This window comes from Saccostrea echinata, unplaced genomic scaffold (genome assembly GCF_033153115.1).
Source record: "Saccostrea echinata isolate AGI-Se365-2 ecotype Australia unplaced genomic scaffold, CSIRO_AGI_Sech_v1 ptg000054l, whole genome shotgun sequence".
Lineage (NCBI taxonomy): Eukaryota > Metazoa > Mollusca > Bivalvia > Ostreida > Ostreidae > Saccostrea > Saccostrea echinata.
In genome coordinates this window covers 198,173-215,000 of record NW_026889803.1, presented here as the reverse complement: position 1 = coordinate 215,000, position 16,828 = coordinate 198,173, and the positions used below count along the sequence as shown (strand labels likewise).

General features: G+C 34.0%; 1 protein-coding gene across 1 annotated transcript in view; it reads right to left on the bottom strand.

Annotated features, from left to right (window-relative positions):
• The window catches only part of LOC133171813 (sigma intracellular receptor 2-like), a 167,453-nt gene extending 152,774 nt beyond the window's left edge, over nucleotides 1-14,679 (bottom strand). The window contains exon 1 of the mRNA XM_061306613.1: nucleotides 14,660-14,679. The gene's annotated coding sequence lies outside the window, so the exon portion shown is untranslated. The remainder of the gene's footprint in view (nucleotides 1-14,659) is intronic.
• Nucleotides 14,680-16,828: the final 2,149 nt, after the last annotated feature.

The following is a 16,828-nucleotide window of genomic DNA, read 5'->3' as shown; positions in this document are numbered from 1 at the left end:
CAAAACTGTAGGACGAATAGCATTTTGAAAGTATTTCAAAAATATTTCTAATTTTAGTATTCATGACAACAATACTCACAGACAAAATTTGATAAAAATACATATATATATATGTATCTCAGGGTAGTCTACTTGTATGCCATGTTATACTGAAATTAGACTAAAACTGTAGGAGAAGTAGCATTTTGAAAGTATTTCACAAATCTTTCTACTTCTAGTAACCATGGCAACACAGTTCATCAAAATCAAAAACTGATGCACTGAGTTATTTATCTTATTGTAGTCTACTTGTGTGCTAAGTTATATTAAAATCAGACCAAAACTGTAGGAGAAGTAGCGATTTAAATGAATTTCACAGAAGTTTGTATATTTTTAGTAACCATGGCTACACCATTATTCCAAATCAAAAACCGATGCTCTAAATTATGTATCTTATTGTTGTCTACTTGTGTGCCAAGTAATATTAATATCAGACCAAAACTTTAGGAGGAAAAGCGTTTTAAAGGAATTTCACAGAAAGAATGATTACACTTAGTGTACAAAACGTGGCCCCCGGTAAATTGCGCAAAAAAAAGTATAGAAAATAGCCTAATGAGATAATAATGCGATTCTTCTATGTCTAAATCGCATCTTTGTGAAATTACAGAAATTAAAAGTCGGTAAAATTAAAGAACGAAGCTGTGTTTTGTATGAGGGGTCACTGAAATTCACGAATCTCTATTGATATTCAAAGTTATTCCAATTTTTAAAGCCGTAATACATGGTGAGAGCATTGTTGCCCAAATTTCTCAAACGGACAGAAGATGCAGAACTGTTGGAAATTCAACATATTCAAGGGAGACGTTTGGGCAAACCTGCACTCGGGGTAAACTTTTTGAAAAAAGGTACAAAACCCCGGCCGTTTCCTTCACTATACACGGGTATTTACATGTCATTGACCTCATTGTGGCCTGTTTAATACTATATAAATATTGCAAGCAGTTGATTGTAACATTGAAAATTTTCACCCCAACAAAACCATTGTCAACTGAATCGCAGCCGAGGTTGACATAATGGTTTTCGAGGGGTGAAAATTTTTAATGTTACACTCAACTACATGCAATATTTATTATATTATACTGAATGTTTTATACACATACATATAACAGTGAACCTTGCGTGCATAAATTCTGCGCAGTCAGTATTTTTTGAAATATCACCCGTCGTCAAGCAATGTTGACTGCTGCTACGCTGGAGGGCGTGGTTTCATCATTCAGCGGGTAAAAGTGTTCTTTAACAAATGTTTCTCGACGAATCAGATTCAACTAATTTAAAAGGAAAGTAAAAAATTCCAATTTATCACGTGATTTGTAGACTCGGGTAATTTTGTGAATACTAAAAAAATCAATAAATCACGTGGTTTTAGCTCCGATTAGCATTTCGTCGACAGCGACCAACTCAGACCGTTACATTTTCAATTGATCAACATCGAATTATTTGTTTCTGCCAAGTATTGTTACTACTGCCAAACATTGCTAAAAAAAATCATTATTTGTATGTGAATGTAACATTCTTGAATATTTCCAAACCGGTACTTTTCTGTAATTTTGCTTATTTTTCTCTATATTTTTGCTTATTTTTTTCCTTTTCTTTTTCCCCTCTTTTACCTTGAACTTGATGTTGGGAAAAGGCTAAAATAGGATGAGCCTTCTGCTAAATCCCATTACCTCTGTGAATAAAATATTCTTTGAATTAAAACATACATGTACATCTACATGTATATTCAAAAGAGTTCAGAATATACTTTTCAAAGGAGGTCTTTCTGTGTGTATAAAGGTCGCCGCTTGGTAAAACCGATGATGATAGTGGCATCAGATGGATATATTGTTCAGATACTAGATTATAAGCAATCTAAAGTTATACTAGGTCCATATTAGGCAGACAAAAAAAAAAATAATGATCCAGCCATTCTTAACAAATATTTGACAGATGAGGGTAATGGAATTTTAAATTGGGTAAAATGTTATGATATTTTAGTTTTAGACCGTGGATTTAGGGCCTCGCTAAGGGATTCAAAGAGTTTCAAAGACATGGTTCACATCTTAGCAACAGCATCATTCCTTAAAATGTTCTTGATTGTATAGTATCACTACATAGGGTAAAAGTACCCAGATGGTGAAACACTATGACGCTTACCGGGACACTGACTTTCTTCCAAATAAATGTTTTAAAAAACAAACAATAAAAACAAACAAGCACACACAACTAAGAAAACTGACTTAATTAGTGATTAAATGTCACTACAGCATCACGAAAATGTTTTGTTTTGTTATTCTATACACCAATATATACTTGAATACGGAGAGAGAGAGAGAGTTTCATAACATAAAATTCGATTTGTTACAAATCTCATTGAAAACAATTAAGGGACAGCAAAATAAAAAGGTACTGTGCTTCACCGTACCTTTTCCGGGTTTTGATCCAGAGTTTGATATAAATACTCTGTATAATAAGATACAAATCAGCAATATCTTCTTCAAACATTTACTCATTAGTTTCAAAGCCACTGAATTTAAAAAAAACTTAACTATGAGTACCAAACCTCTATAAAGGTAAATGTACCAGAGTCACATTCCTCTAGAATGTCCTGTACAAGTCTAGTAATATAAAAACTTAATTACGGAGTAATATTCCTCTAAACAATGCACAGCTCTTGAAGCATAATAAGCTACGGGGTAACATTCCTCTGGTCGGCTATGTACAGATCAATGTACTACGATGAAAAATTAGCTACACAGTAATTGTCCTGTACAATGCTAAATACATCTCTAATAAGACAAAATCTTAGCTACGGAGTAATATTCCTCTGGTCGTCTACAAACAATATTCACCTGGACGGTTTTGCAATGCTCTAAAAAGGCAAAAACTTATCTGCGGAGTAATATTCCCTGAACGGCTTTAAACCGCTCTAACAAAACAAAACTTATCTACGGAGTAATATTCCTCTGGAAGGCTATGTACCGCTCTAAAAAGGCAAAAACTTATCAAAGAAGTAATATTCCCCTGGACGGCTATGTACAGCGTAAAAAAGGCAAAAATTTATCTACGGAGTAATATTCCCCTGGAAGGCTATGTACAGCTCTAAAAACGCAAAAACTTTTCTACGGAGTAATTTTCCCCCGGACAGCTATGCACTGCTCTAACAAGATAAAAATTTATCTACAGAGTAATATTCCTCTGGACGGCTATGTACAGCTCTGACAAGACAAAAACTTATGTACGGAGTAATATTCCCCTGGGCGGCTTACTGTAACACCACTCTAAAAAGAGACAAACTTATCTACGGAGTAATATTCCCCTGGATGGCTATGTACAGCTCTAACAAGACAGACACATATCTACGGAGTAATATTCCCCTGGACGGCTTACTGTAACACCGCTCTAAAAAGAGACACTTATCTACGGAGTAATATTCCCCTGGATGACTACATGTATGCAAAGCTCTAACAAGATAAAAACAATCGACGGAATAATATTCCTCTTAACGGCTTTTCATCGCCTTGAAAAGACAAAAACTTTTTTGCGGAGTAACATTCCTCTGGACGGCTATATGCATTGTTCTAAAAAGACAAAAAACTAACTACGGAGTAATAGTCCCCTGAATGGGTATACACCGGTTCAGCAAGACACAAACTAATCTTCGGAGTAATATTCCTATGGACGGCTGTGTACCACTCTAACAAGACAAAATCTGAGCTACGGAGTAATATTTCTTTGAACTGATATGTACAGCACGTAATTCCATTCATTTGAGTATGATGAACATCCGTTATATATGTCCTTCGTCGTAGTAAAGTTTCTTCAAATTCAGTGTCATTATCTCCTTGTCCTCCAGTATAACCTTTATCAAAAAAAAAAAAAAAGAATGAATAAATGACATAGAACTAAAATAATGGATTTGTACTTCATACCGTAGATTTCATACATCGTAATTCATTCTGTAGCACTTTTTTTCAACATTTTTCAGTCTTTCAACTTACCATGTTAAACTTACGCGTCTGAGGAAACCAATGTGTTTATATTTAGACACAAGGTAGTATCTTTAAATTTTATTTTGTAAAAATGCGATCAAAAACTTTCAAAAAACTTTAGTAAGGCCATGGTAAGGGTTAGGCGCTTCACAGTTGCTGATCTTGTGTTGTTGAGTTTGCTCCGTGGTAACAAAACATGTTCATTTTAAAATTTAAAAACATGACTTCTATTAAAGCACATGGAATAAAACTTTACACATCGACAAAAGAATATTTTTACATATGTTAATTTGCTCATTTTAAATATCTTGAAGAAAGTGCTTTCCATAGTATAATGAAGATTGACAAGGTCCAAGAACTTTCCGAACAACCCTCGTAATTCACTTTGTAGCACTTTTTTTCAACATTTTTCAGTCTTTCAACTACCATGTTAAACTTACGCGTCTGAGGAAAACTTGAAAATTATAAACGTGTATATATTTAGACACAAGGTATTATCTGTATAATTTATTCATAGGCTAATAAGCCTAAATTGACGATCGTCTACGAATAAAGAATTTGTGCTAGCAAGATAATAACATGACAATTCACCTATACATTGATAAAAGAAAACAATAATTATTGATCTTAATAATACGTCACTTAATCTACATATGTACGAATTTTATGTACATATTGATCACTTACAGGAGAAAATAAGAGATGATATGATCCTCTTACAAAATGCATGGTTGTTGACTGAGTATATCTTGACATAGCAGCAGGGAAAGTATATGAACTAGAGCAGAGCTCGTTGCAAAGCAACGAGTAGGTCTTCCGTTGGAGCTGCGAACAGGAAGAAGTGACCTTGAGTCAAGGTCATGCCACATTCTAAGGTTATAAGCAATCTTGTAAGGGGTATCAACTTGCAATGTCTCACCAGTAGAAAGACAGTTAAGGAATGTTGTTTCTCCGTTGATGACCTTGAACTCGTTCAAATGACCTTGCATCAAACCATGACACATTCTGGTTATAAGCAAACCCCATCTATGTGTTACCGACTCGACAAGTTAACACATGTTCTTTCAGACCATTCATCCAGTCAAAACATTCTTTCCTTAGTGACCCTAAATTTAATCAACAAAGCCGTAGGAACCGAGGGAGGGGGGGGGGGGGCGTGCCCCCCAATAATTTTGCCGATATATAGATTACTATAGTAGACATAGGTACTATAGCTTGTGCCACCTCAATAGAAACGTCTGATAACCTTCTTTTTTTTTTTTTTTTTGCTTGTCAAAGAATTTTTGGTAGTTGGTGACCTTTTTTTGCTTGTCAGGAAATTTATGGTAGTAGTGCCCCCTCAACTGTCAACTGAAAATGTATGGCTGTGCCCCCCCCCCCAAAAAAAAACCCTGAATTTGCTTCCTATGGGCCTGATCAAGGCAATGATACACTCTGTATGATATCAGCGATACCCTTTTGTGTGTTTCGCAGTTGACAAGTTCACAGTTTGCATTTATTGCATGATAGTGAGGGAGACATGAAGATTTCTTCGCCCATAAAAAATCATATTCCCCGAGGGCAACTTGAAGATTTCTTCGCCCATGAAAAATCATACTCCCCGAAGGCAACGCCCGAGAGAAATATGATTTTTCATTTGCGAAGAAATCTTTATGTCTCCCTCACTATTATGCAATAAATTGTTTATAATACCGAATTAACCAAAATGCAGGAATTACAAAGGAGATCCAATGAATAAAGCAAACATGCATTTGATGAGAACGATATGAAAGAGATGTAAGTTACAGGTACACCAATAGCCTCGTTTCATTAAAAAAAAATCCTACGTGACAAGTTTGTGTGATCACACCAGTAACATTCAAACACCATTACATTTTTACACATTTAAATCGACACAATCAATCAACGATAATATGCTGACGGTGCGACCGTTGGGCGAGTGCATTGTTCACTTAATTTTAAGATCCGCCTCTTCAAACAGCACGAGACATTTGGAACGTCTAGACTGTGACGTCTCATGACGTATGTTAGCTGTATTTCCATAAACGAATTTTGAAAAGTGCAAACATTTTAATAAAGAACGTTTAATCTAATATCTGTATGCAATTCCATTAATTAAGGTGATTTTTTGGGGTGAATTTTAAGTTGTTGTTACCGCGCGAACGAAGTTAGCAGCGTCGCTATAAACAATCTAACTCCTCACTCGTTTAATTGTGACGTCACAATCGTGAAACACGACGTTTTGTTGCAGGGCAAACATGATGGACACGTGACTTTCTCGGCCAATCAAATTCTATTTTACTAGTGATTTTTCACTTGTAAGCTAGTTTTCACAGAGGTATAATAAACGTTTTTTTAGACCATACATCGAAATAAATTATCATAATTTCTATAGTCGTAATTTATTAGGTTCAACTCACTGCTTTAAAGGATCATTGTAAATGTTTTATGCCCAATTTGGATACTGAACAACATGTGATTTTTGAAACACTGATGCCCCCATATGGCATCTTATGGCAAAAGTTAAAAGTTTCTCAAATGCAAGTCAAACTCCATGGTCAAGATCAAAAGATAAAAAAAAAATGTTATTACCCAAATAAAGGTCTTGAACAAAGAATATACTGTGAAATATATACTTGTATGAAAGCCACAGCAGCAACAGTTTAAAAGTTATGGCCAAGGGTTAATTTCTTTAAAAGGTCAAACTCCAAGGTCAAGGGAACATAATTGTTTGTACTTGAGGGAAGGTCTTAATTGTTACAAGGAATACACATGTGGTATTAAAAAAGCCTTAGCACCAACTGTTCAAAAGTTAAAACCAAGGTTAAAGTTTTTCAAAAGTAGGACATAATCAAAGGTCAAGGTAAAATGGTCAAAATTAAAGGTATACAATGACAGGCCTTGTCACAAGAAAATTACCTATGTAATATAAAAGCCCTAGTACTAGTCATTCAAAAGTTATTGTCAAGGCTAAAGTTGTTTAAAAGTTGGTCAAACTCCAAGGTCAAGGTCAAATGGTCAAACATATTTATACCCAAGGAGGAGACTTATCACAAGGGATACAGATGTGAAGTATAAAAGCCATAGCACCAACTGTTCAAAAGTTTTGGCCAAGGTTATAGTTTGGTAAAATTTTGCGAAAGAGGATCAAACTCCAAGTTCAAGGTCAAGAGGTCAAATATGTTGGTACCTGAAGGAAGTCCTTGTTACTAGGAATACACATAAGAAATATGAAAGCAGTAGTTCCAACCAATCAAATTTTATGGGCATAGTTAAAGTTTTTGCGCACAAAGAGGCTAACACAGTCTAACAGACAAATAGACAGGTGGACAGGACAAAAACTGTATGCCCCCCGGATCTTCGATTACAGTAGCATAATAAAATGTCGGCGTCTTTGGGTTTTCGCATTGGCCTTAAATCTGAAAATCCAACGGATTACAAGGTGCATTATGATACGCTTTCACATCATGTTCTATAACCCAGAGCATATTGTCTGCAAAGATAAATATTTAATTCAGTATTTAATTAGCTATGCATAATTACCTATGTTGTTTTAAAAAGGAAATATAAAAAAAAAATATTTGTTTTATATTTTTCGATGTAGAGATATACAGAAAATGTTTTCCAATTTTAAGTCCTATCGCAATACACATTTAAAAAAAAGTGTGTGTTGGAGGGGGGGGGGGTCATTACATTTTTGCTGGGATTCGCCTATGTATGATCGTAGAGAAACAAAGAGTGGGGAGGGTGCAAGCAGCAACTAAATCAAAATTTACATATTAAAACTACAACAAAAGACTATTTTCAGAAGGTCTGCCCCCCCCCCCCCCCCCCCGTACAATCCGTACAACGGACCTGTGAGAAAAATACTGATCGTACATTCAGAGTCCCAGGGCACCAGGAAAGAGTGGCAAAAAGAGAATATCGGTTTATTTCAGTCTATAAGTCGAATCAAAATATCTTTTCCTCAAGAGTCTTCTTTCTTTGAGTTCTTCCCAGTGATCGTGGGGGGGGGGGGGGGATCCTGTCCACAAGTACCTGTGGAAATTTCTTGATACATAAACAGAATTTAAAAGCATGTATTAGACATCTTTTGAAGGGGAGAGGGCACGGCCGTAATTAAAAGTTATATAGAGACTAGGAAGGAATGAACTTTCATTAAATTTTGGTTAAGAACTATTACCTAAACTCTTCACTTTAATTCACATTTTCAATTACAGATTCTTGTTTTTAAAAAGCTATACATGTACATTTATATGTATCTATTAGATGCATAAATTATGTTATTAATCATTTTATCTTAAAGGAAAAGTAAAAATCTCAATCAAACTTGTTCTGCATATTATGCTCTCTGATTCATTACTCAACAGATGCTTCATATACATGTAAGAAGGGAAGACTGCAGGTGTGATAAATTCACAGCATGCAGCTCCAGCCTTAATTCCAACTTTGTTCCAAAATATTATTATTCAACGCGAAAAATTAGAATTAGCCGATAGAATTTTGAATCACTTCGGAAATGCTGCCGTAACACCAGACTGAGTTCACAATATCGAGAGATTTTGATTGACAGGTGTAGCGCCGTTGTGCATGGATTTCGTGTAACTATACATGTACTGCAGATTGTGGTTGAAAATAATAAACAAACAGATCTAAAGAAAAGATATTGTATACTGTACATGTATTTGTTAAGAACCAGTTCATTCATGAAACGAATTTAGTCGTATTATGTGGGCCCATGTTAGATTTGGCAGGTTGATTTACTAGTAGAAATTCAATGGACCACCGTCATTTAGGGTATTCCGAATCACCCCGCACATCGCGACTCTCGGTAATTTACCTTACCGCTGTACCTCGCACGACACATGCACAGGTGTGACAACCAAACAGTCATTATTAGTAAGGTCTATACTTATTGCATACAACAAATAAAGAGGTAAACATAATGCGTTAACTAAAAGAATTAATTATTTTAATTCATTAACTTCCTATCCTTTTCGAAGAAAATGCCCGTCTAGAAACGTATTTCTCATCGATGTCGTGGCGTTGTTGGTGGATGAAACATGGCATATAAGGTATCGATAGAACGGCAATTTTATAAGCTTTTGTGAGTATTATTTGTTTTTTATAACACCTCAAAAATATACTAGTTATGGCCGCATTTGTAGCCCCCTACAGTTTCGAACCACGTGTGTACATGCCCCTAGCCAAATAAATTGCACACGCTACATGTATACTTGTTATATGTCAGATTATTATTTTTTTAATAACATTGTTTTTCTTAAATGCAAGGGGTATGAAAGTAATGATTTGACAAAGCAAGAGCTATAATAAGACTATCCCGGGTCCCGGTATACACTTGATCAGTGTTGATCAATGTTCATATGTACGAGTACACGTATGCAAATAATTCGATAGCTTTTGAAGATTTCAACATACATTTTTGTAACACGCATATTTGTAATAACCACTTTATATACAAAACAAAATTTCATTCTCTTATATGGTAATATGGACGTCGTAATAGATCTGACTGAATGCTTGACATGCCTGTTTCAAAAACGTTTCCTAAGTTATCTTAAGATATGCCTAAGTTATAACTTTAGAAGTTCCTAAGATTTATCACAGCTGTATCGCGAAACAATCTTATCTAAAAAAAATTTATAAGTCATTTCTTAAGGTTTGCCTTTAAGGACTAATAAAATAACATTCCCGCTATATACAACTCTCAGTATGGTATATATTTTTAGATTCAAAAAGGAAGGGTGCGAGGATTAGGGATTGCCCCCACTTTTAAAGGATTTGGACACAAGTATGCTTAACTTTGCGAAGTGTTTTGCTAGATCTAAGCATTCACAGACACACCCTTTCAAGCCATCTTCCCTTCCGAGCACACGATATTTGTATTTTAATTTTTAAACATTGTTCTAGGCGTTATACATTTACTTTATTTTGTTCTTATAAGGTATCTACATGTAAATAAAATTTTAAAATGAATGCTTCGTAGCGAACACATGCGAGTTTATATTTTTCAAACAATCTTTGCCAATTACTACACTGCATGTACACGCTAGTTGTTTGTGCGGTGTAGAGCAACAATGTATTTCAACATCGAGGTGCCCGCGGCTCTCTGTGGCCACATGTATGTAAACGAGGACTGGACTACAACACTTAAAGACACAAAGCGGCAGAGACGGATGAAACTGTTTGCTATATTACAAAGACTTGAATTATAGTACATGTATATTTGAAGGAATTTTTATTTATGTTAATGTTTATTTAATTCTATAAATAATAAATGGACATTCACAAGAGTGGTGGTAAAAATAATATGTGCGTAGAATGCGTAGTAATTACAATTATTTACCGAAGCCCCCATTCAATTACAATTGCAGATGAATTAAAATACAACAACACGGGATAGAGCAATACTTTTTTTAAATGTATTGTTGCGTGAACAGACAAAAACAGCGATTAAAATTCAAAATGATTTTTATGCACCAGTGTTTGGAATTAAGATTATAAAAGATCGGTAAAGTAATCTTACTGATTCGATATAATTAAAAACATAACTTTCCATTAATTAATAGCTCTTTGTACAAAATTGACATTATACGCGATCACAAATACTAGCTTTGTTTATGGCCACAGGTGGCTAGTACACTGGTGACCTCGATCAACAGCGTGGGATTCGCGCGTTGGGTTACATAACTAAACATCGAGCTGAACATGGAGACCTAATATGCATACAGCTAATGATCGTGAATTATTCAATGCATACAGTTTAAAATCGCTTACAAAGTTTGTTGTAATAATAAACGTAGAAAGATAGATTTAATATTCTCCGTTTTTGAACACTATTAATCTAATTTAAAAAAGAAGAAAAGAAAGACTAGTTGTAATAAATAATTTAATAGTGAACCATAAACCACGTTTTAAACCTTATTAAAAAGAAAATTAACATTAAATACCGCAGGGTATATTATTGATAGCAAGTCTGTTTAAGTTATACACATGAAGAGGTCTGATTTCCTTGCCGAATGAAAAACGTTACCTGTTTACCTGGCCTGCTTTCTAATACGTATTACGCAATACCCATGGTATACTCGAACAAAACAACATTTTCATTAGATCAAAAAGGTGTAAAAGAACAATTTTGTTCCCAAGATCCAGATCGAAATGTTTACCGTTTTTGAGTTATAAAGCAAAAACTTTTAAGGGCCCAAGATCCCTAATCATAGGGGCCAGCCCCTTTTAAATAGTAAAATATGAAAGCCCTTGCAATTATGCACAACTTTTGTTCTACATGTCTTAACAAAATATTTCTAGTTTTCAAGATATAAAGGAAAATATGTCAAATTTTTTGCTGTTTTCCGCGTTCTAACTTTTGACCCCTCTCTAGCGCCATTTTTAATGCAAAAATCAAAAAACAAAAACCGATGTGCACAACTTCAATGCTTCCTCTTTTCAATTTCAAAGAGTTTTGTGCTCCAATTATAACCATTTCTGAGCCTTTGTCTGGAAATGGGAGGCATGCGAAATTCAATCAAAGGGGAATAACTCGTGAACAGAAGGTAATTTCTGAATTGTATTACGGTATTCTGACAGTGTTTTGTAAAGTCTAAAAGCTCTGAAAATTTGAACAAAATCTGTTTAAAAATGAGGAAGATATGAAGCGTCAAAGTTGGCGTCTAGGAAAAAAAAAAAAAAAGAATAATCTTAATCATCACAATCAGTAGAAGGTCTTCCGTTGGAAACGGAAGACCTTAATAACGGTGAATCAGATCTCTTATTCGAGTATTTTCGATTTCATGAGCCCCCCCCCCCCCCCCCCCGTTCCTTAACATATATCATATACTTTAGAAAGGCTTATCATTACTTACAAAAAGTTGGCTTGCTTGTGCTCAAACAAATTATTTCCAGTACAATACTTATAAAACTTTTCCCTAGCATCTGAGCCCCTGATCCTATCCTGGGGTCTTGAAAGTTACATTTTTTTTTTAAATGTACCCAGTGTGTCTGCTAGATAAACAGGTGTAGAGAAAAATATAGAGATTGAATGTTTTTAAACATAAAGAAGTTAAACCACGTCCTAGTACTCTGGTCTTGCTGTCATGATATTCAAACTTTTTGTAGAATGAGCCTACCTTATTATTAAAAAAAAATACACGGCATGGACTCTGTCCATAAGTTGCCCTTGAGTAGATCTAGAGGTGAAAGAATTCTTTTCTTCCTATGTAGTACATGTTCTATGGAGCCGAGCCCTAGCACCCCAATCCCTAAACCTGAGGTCATACATTTTCAAATTGACAGAAGAATACTCAGTGTGTCTGCTAGAACATAGAAGTAAAAAAAGAGGACGTTTTTTAAAAGCATGTCGACTACATGAATAAAGTCGGTATAAAGCCCAATCTTAGCATTGTATTGTCAGGAAATTAACGTTTTTGGTAGAAACTTCCCTAGCTTATCTAACTGGAGATGAAAACCATGAAAACATGAGTTTTGGGGAAAATGCGATTCTTGAAGATTGCATTAAAATTTTCTCCAAAATTTGATAAACAGATAAATGCCGCTGAGCGTGGGGTTCAAAGATATTACAATAAATGTTTACGACGACTGACTAACAGTTATTGTAAAACGCCACCTGATAATAATAGTTTAGAATACTCACAATAAAGAATATACTCACATGTATGTGATTTATGAAGTACCATGGCTTCACATTTCGTTCAAAATACTTTCATACAGTATTTCCAATAGGCTGACTGACGCATTCGTCAGAATTTGTCCTAGCACTTTTCATCCATATTTCGTAGATTTTCAAAAATAATCTAACTCCCGTTTGCAGCCAAGAGTTGAATAAACGAAATAACCGATGAGGCTCATTAGAAAGATAAATGACCTCCCTGAAGCCCCGACTCCGCAGTGCTGTTGAGCATTTAGACAGATATATTCCAAGAGAATAAATAAAGACATCAGTGGCAAATTTGCCTAAAAAATCCTAGATATAATTTTTTATAATGTAAAGACTAACTTTAATTATAAATATGAAAAAAAACAATGTTTTTTTTTATTTATTTATTTTGATGTGAATAGACTTCGTGGTCTAAGTACAACAATTATTTGTACATACAGATGACTGCTATTTTTACTTTAATATGCAATTAGTTAAGTTTGTGGAAAAAAAATATTCGTCCCAACAAAGCTACGATATAAGCAAATAAGTCGGCTTTCAATACAACTTTCATTATTACATGTATATAATTAGATGTATTTTATTTGTAAAACCTTTCCCACGCTTAATAATTCTAAGGAAACTACATGTATACATACTATACAACTATACATGAAATATGAGTAGCAAAGTGGTAAAAATTAAGAATACTAATTAAAATAACCCGGGTTAATACATGGACTTATAAAAAAATAATAATAAAATTCAGAATAGAATATATGTTTAGGCTTTTTCTGTAAGTTACTGGTTACCATACTATAATGCATTTTTTTAATATTGAAACTTCCTAGTTCATGATGTAAAAAGAAATTCGAATTTTAGGCAAATGTATTTTAGTTTAAATTACAATGTATGACACGCATGTTCAAATTCTTACTCAAATTCTAAATTTGATCCTTGTGAAATTTTATTTTGATGTTTTATTTACTAGTAACCAGCATTAATGTTACAACATTGTATTTGCTAACTCCTTTCTTTCGAATGTCTTAATGCGATGCAGGGGTCATCTTCACTAAGGAGTGTCAGGTTTGGGCACATCTTGTAAAGTAGGGTAATTGGTAGTCTGGCCTTAATTGCAGTGTAAAGAGCCACAGCCAGTTCAGAAATTAACATTGCCTGCTTAACACACAATAAATTACCGAAACTCTGTCAATTCAGTCAATTTTTGCAAACGCTTTTGTCTATCCATGTGAAGAAAGAACATAGTGACCTTGCCAAGACTTTGTGAGAGTAACTGGGAGCGGAGTAAAAGACATAGGCGTTGGATACAAACAGAAAGTGGATGGCGGCTAAACAACAAAAATGTTAGGGAGGGGGGGGGGGGTCAATGCTTATTTGACTTGATTTGATTTGAATATATTTTATTGTTTAACACAAAAGGGTTAGAAACAAGTTCTTACAACTTACAAGTTCTTCTCCTGGTGTTAGTAAAGTTAACACAGTTAGTACAATTGTCATTATAATAACATAGTAAATAATATTGGCAAGTGACATAAATAAATTGAAATGTTAATTAAATCTTCCAGATTCATTAATAAATTTATGAACTGCATGCTGAAAAAATAAAACAGTTCATATCATAAGACAAAAGTATCAGTACGTCATAACAACAGATGTGTATCTATTAGAATTGTTTCTTACAGTCTAAAAAGTTTATCAAAAAGATTATTTCTTGCTCTTATATATCTTTTACAAACAAAGAAAAAGTGGTAAACATCCTCATTCTGACCACAAATACATTTCGGAGAATCAATAAAGTTTCGTCTGTAGAAATCATAATTTAGCAAACAGTTGTGTCTTAATTTGGTGTGTATAATATTGATAGTACGTTTACCAAACGAAAAATATTTCGGGGGTTTAGTAATTATATCAGTGATATTTTTTTTAAAGTGTTAAGAGAAGTTGCTTCTCTGACTTCTAATTTCAGTGAGTTCCATTTTCGAATAGTGTCAGGTACAAAAGATTTTTTTGTAGAGTTCTAATCTGCTGATTGGAACCTTGTAATCTTCACTGTTTCGTGTATTATGCAATGAAATTTTTTTTTATTTTAGGGGGAATGATAATGCTTATATATTATGACTATGTTTGTAAAAAAAAAAAAAAAGGGGGGGCGCTAAGCCCCCTACACGCCCCCCCCCCCTCCGGTTTCGACGCCTATGAATGAATTAGAATTTTTTGTTTTAAAACTTAAAACATTGATCCACATACATGTTTTATTATAATTTGACGCTGCTTATCAATTAATCTTACGAATTCTATTTTTCGTGTCATAGAATAACTATAAAACGGAAAAAAAATGATGCAGAGAATGAATTTAAAAAGAAAAAGATGTATCTAAATAAAATGAATATGCAGGAGGCACCTCAAAACATTATTCCTATATTCTTAAATTGTGTTATAAATATAATAGACAAAGTAAGTTATTTTCGGGGGGGGGGGGTCCTAAGTTTAGGGATCAAACAATTATTCGAAAAAATTATGATATACTAGTAGAAGTTCAATTTGAACGATGGAAAAAACAATATGTTTGAGCCCCTTGTACTGCGATTTTAGTACTGTTGGGATATTCTAAATATTGTTTTTCCCCCTTTTTCAACATGTTCAGTGCATATTAATTTCCTCAGTAACAATGTACTTGTAGATATTATGGCACAAACAATATCAACAATAATAGAATTTAGACAGATTCCAACCCCATTATCCTCATCCACTAAAACACAAAGCAAACAAACACATTGAAAAACTGTAAGCATTATACACGATGCAACACTTGTACCTACATATGGTGGAGATAATCTATTTCCAAAATTTCCGATCTTATTAAAATTATGTGTTAAAAGTACAATGTATGAATTTGCAACTCCTAGATCTGTTTAAAAATCATGCTGAAATGATACATTATGTATTTTAGTAATTTTAGAAGTGACGATTTGGTCCTATTAAGCTTTGATAAAAACAACAGGTGTGTACTTTGCTACATCTTTATAACTATTTTAATAAGTAATGTTGCCAATAAAAAATGAATTTGCTCAACTTTAGCTACATGTAGGTTAGATTATTAAATTCAATATTGAAGTGCAATCGACTGAAATGTTCTCTTATTAACGTTTATATCAGCGAAGAAATGTTCTCTTAATATTTTTAGTCAGGGAAGAAATACATGGACCCGACCCTGCCTCGATTCCACTCCTGTAGTCTTGATATGAAAAATCGTGTTCTTTAAAATTTAATTTAGTATTGTATATCATTGATAAAGCACCATACATGCAGTAAACCCCAGCGGTGCGTCAGCAGGCAGAACAATCAAAGACCTTGTAAAAGGAATTTAATGACAAAGCATGGAACATGGGGGTGGGGTGGGGGTGGGAATATTGGTACCTATATATACAACTTCACTGATCTTCCCCTTGGCATGGATTTTTTTTTCGTGAAATTGTCCCTAACAAGCGTGAATATATATCAAAATATAATATCCGTTACGTAGATTATATTCTGTTCCAAGATGCGGATAAGAATTATTTTTTAAAATTTCGTACATGTACCAGATACTGTAAAGCACTGAAAAGTAGAAGCCACTGAAGCCATTATTAACAATTCAGTAGTAAGTAAGAACATTATAAAAAAAAATTATAATTATAACATATTACAAAATTTGCAAATCCAACAACGAAATAGATGTAATATCATTATTCCTTACTAACTGAAAATTCAAATATGACCTATACAATGAGACACGTTGTATTAATATCATTTAAAATTGTTACCTATATAAAGTCATACTAAAACAAGATGTGTTTGTGAAACACTGATGTCCCCGTATGACAGCTTTTGGCGAAGGTTGAAGTTTCTCAAATGCAAGTCAAACTCCAAGGTTGAGGGAGGAAAAATGTTCCTACCCAAAGAAAGGACTTTTTCTCAAAGAATATATCTGTGAACTATGAAAGCCTAAGCAATAACCATTAAAACGTTATGGCCAAGGTTAAAGATTTTTAAATGTGGGCCAAACTTTGAGGTCAATGTCAAAGGTTCAAATTAAAGGTACCCAGGGTAAGGATTTGTCATAAGAAATACAGATGTGAAATAT